A 3,808-nucleotide genomic window follows, 5' to 3' on the forward strand; every position below is an offset into this window, starting at 1 on the left:
CACTTAAGGGTTGGCCTATCAAGGGGCCTAGGCAGTTTCTTTATTAATAAGAAATCACTCCCACATCACCTCCTCACTTTTCTCCTTTTGATTGAATGATTTTTTTGGATGAAGTTAACTAACTAAATAGTAGAGCTAGTATGGAACTTAATTTTAGTGCTAGCTTGACTGGATTGAGAGCTATCCAACTAGTTGGTATAGCATTACTTAGTGGAACTTGTGTGATGGAATCTAAATATATCCTTAGGATGTGTGTGCTCAAAGCATGAATCCCATGTGCCAGTGCAGGGTCAGAGCCCTTTTGAGGGGCAGGGAAAAGCCTCACAAATGGGCGAATGGCATTGCACCAGGGCAGAAGGAGCATGTTCACTCCACACTCTGTGTCAGGTTGGAGCACTCCTTCCCTGGGAAGATCCGGTACCCCAGCTGCCATCCTGGAAATAGCCTGACCAGGGGCTAGCTGGGTTTCCCAGCATCTGGAATTGGGAGAAGGAAATTCCCGTTTTTTTCAGAGTTAGACAGGCTCAGGTGCTTTGCCACAACAGCACAGACAGACTAAAGCAAGGCCTTTCCAGGTGAGGCTTGGGTATAAATCAGAGGACTCACTGGAAAAAGCTGCCTTCCATTCAGGCGTGGAACCAGAACAACAACCCCTAAGGAAGGAAATCCCTCCTCCTCTTCTCTCCTTCCCCTTCTCCTCCTGTCTTGTCTTCCTCCTTAGATTCTCCTTTCCCTACTTTGGGACTACAGGTTCTTCAGTCTCTGGGACTCCAGGTTCTCAAACCTTTGGGTTCAGGTTTTATTCTAGGTGCCCTCCCAGCCTATCTATTTATCTATCTATCTATCTATCTATCTATCTATCTATCTATCTATCTATCGATCTATCTTTCTATCTACTATCTATCTATCTATCTATCATCTATCACATACCTATCTATCATCTATTTACCTATTATCTATCTATCATCTCTCTCTCTATCTATCTCTATCTATCTATCATCTATCTATCCAGCTATCTATCATCTATCTATCTATCTATCTATCTATCTATCTATCTATCTATCTATCCATCATCAATATACCTATCTATTATCTATCTATCTATCTATCTATCTATCTATCTATCTATCTATCATCTATCTACCTATCTATTAACTATCTATCATCTATCCTGTTGTCTGTGTCTTTCTGAGAGCCCTGAGTAATACTGTGGTACATAATAACTTACTAATTGGTGAGCTAATCTCACGACCAAGGACAAAGGCAGGCTTTTCCTTAGAAGTCTCTAAAATGTCAGGCAGGAAAATCCACTTCAGCAGCTACTGCAGCCCCAACAAAGGGAACCCACCAGATGTACACTGTGCCCTCTCCCTGTGAAAGTCCCTTTTCTCTCCCGTGAATGAAGGGGGTGATGATTTCTGCCTGTTTCAAGGACTGTTCAAATGAGGCAGTGAAGGCCATTGCCCAGGAAACCACAGCCGGCTGTGACCCACACAGTTAACATGGTGGTGGTCCATCTTTTGTTTAACCTGTTTGGAAGGTGAAAAGTTTCAGCACCTGGATAAGCCTCTCCGCCGATGCAATAATCCAAATCAGATCAAATCAAACAGAATTAGAAAAAGCCCAGGTTTAATGGATACCACGCTTCCGGATCCCCGAGAGGAACTGGGAAAGGAAGACCAGAAAATCACGTGTTTATTCTCTGGGGGTCCGTTTAAATACCCTGTGGGAGTGGTCTTGAGCATCTCTGGGGAGGGGTCGTCGTTGGGCCAGATTTCTTGGAGGTGGAGTCTGGACTGAGGCAACTCTGGGGAGGGGCTTTGGGTGGAGCTTCCTCTCAAACAGTCCGGACTCTGGATATATGGATGCCAGGGCCTGGAGTGGAGCTTCCATCCAAACAGATGTAGCCTCTTCTTTCTCTCTCTCTTTTCCTCTTTCCGAGAACAACTGCCTTTGTTTCTTTGGTAAACAAAACTAAGGGCAGTAAACTGAGCTGAGCGGCCTCTCCTCCCCACCACAGGAAGGCTGGCAGAGTCTGGGCTTCTCCGGGGGTGGGAGGGGCTTCGGAATACGTGGCTTTCTAACTTCACATTTGTTTAGTGCTTTGCAGCCATGACTGCCATGCGATCTCCAACTGAGTTTCATTGTTATTGATGTTTAGTGGACCATGAAACCCCAATTTCCCGCCTGAACCCCAGCTTTAAATGACCCATTTGCAGCAGCCTATAAACACTGTTGGTCTCAGTTTTCATTCTCAAAGCCTGGGGCTGTTCAAACATGAATATCTCTCCCTATCTTTTGCCTTGTTTGATTCTCTGGCCTACCGCATCCCACGGTCTCCTGGCCTAGCTTCTCCAATGAGCAGTGACCTCAGCAGCAGCACTGTGTCCCAGAAAAGGTGAAGAGTCCGTGCTTGGAACCTGTGTTCTCAGGGGCCTAATGTGTGTAGACCTAGAAATGCAGGGCTCTCTCCAGAGACCTGTCTGAGAGCAAGGGGACATCAGGAGTCACTGGCAGCTCAGGCATGACAGAGGCTGCGCCCTTCACCCATACTTTGTCTGCACGAGTGCCCCTTATGTCTGTGGCCCCCAAGGCCTCCACGCAGTCAGCCTGTCTCATCTAGCAGCAAAGAATGCTGGTCTAGAGAGTCTGTGTTTCAGCTGGCCGGGTGGAAGCATGTCTCATCATCCATGTCCTTGTCCCTCTATGAACCCAGCTAGGCTGAGCCAGGTGCTCCATACCTGATCTCTTCCTCACTCTCCTGGGCCTCAGTTGGAAGCCCAGGTTGGTCTTGAACTCTCAATCCTCTTCCCTCAGCCTCCTGAGTGCACCACCACACCCTGCTATTCGGTGTCTTCCTGAGGAAATAAGATAAAGAAGACAACCTGGCAAGCACGAGCTGAGACAGAGAGAGATGGGTAGATTGGAGCACAGCCAGGTAGCTTGAACCCCCTTCACTTTCTGTACTCTGTGTTCCTGGGAGACACAATAGAGAAAGTCCAGGCAGGGAGTCAAAATGTTCTGGGCAAGCCTCATTTTTCTTTCTTTCCCCTTTAAGGATTATTATTTATTTGGGGGTGTGTGCACATATGTGTTGAAGCATATGTGTAGAAATCAGAGGACAACTTTTGGTAGTTGGGTCCTGTGGATTGAAGGCAGGTTGTCAGGCTTGCTGACGAGCCTCTTCACGCATGGAACGTACTCACTGGCCTTAGAAAAGCCTGTTAAAGAGGGATAGAGTTTCCTGTGTCTAAGGTACTGACAAAGAACCCACAGAGGCATAAGCCGGGCTTCATTTGCTTGTGGTCTGGGCTGCTAATGGCTATAAGAGGTCTGAGGCTGTAGCTCTCACCTCCAGTTCTTGAGAGCCCTGACATCTGGCCACGGCAGATACCAGATAGGCATCTACAACGGGTAGAGTGGAGGTCATCATCCCACAGCTGTCCACAGCACGAGGAACTCCATGATCCTTTGGGAATCTCCAGCCAGTAAAGTCAGATCCTGACTTCCTCAGAAATGAACGTCAGGATGTTCTCAAGTTCTTGATTGACTTTCAACAGGAGAGACCACCCAGACGCAGGAGAGAGGACCTTCTCTTTCTTCCCATGTCACCATAACGTCCTGTCCTTCTATTCTGCCTCAGTGGGGGTAAGTGGACACCATAGTAGTGGGGAAGGGGCTCTGGGTGTAAATACCATGCAGAACCTCTCGCTTGGGCAGCAGGAGTGAACTCTGCTGTGTCTAATTTCTTGGAGGCCCTCAGCCCCTGTCACTAGCACTCTTTGGTACGTTAGATACCAGCAGCCAG

The sequence above is a fragment of the Microtus ochrogaster genome (assembly GCF_000317375.1).
Source record: "Microtus ochrogaster isolate Prairie Vole_2 chromosome 14 unlocalized genomic scaffold, MicOch1.0 chr14_random_1, whole genome shotgun sequence".
NCBI lineage: Eukaryota > Metazoa > Chordata > Mammalia > Rodentia > Cricetidae > Microtus > Microtus ochrogaster.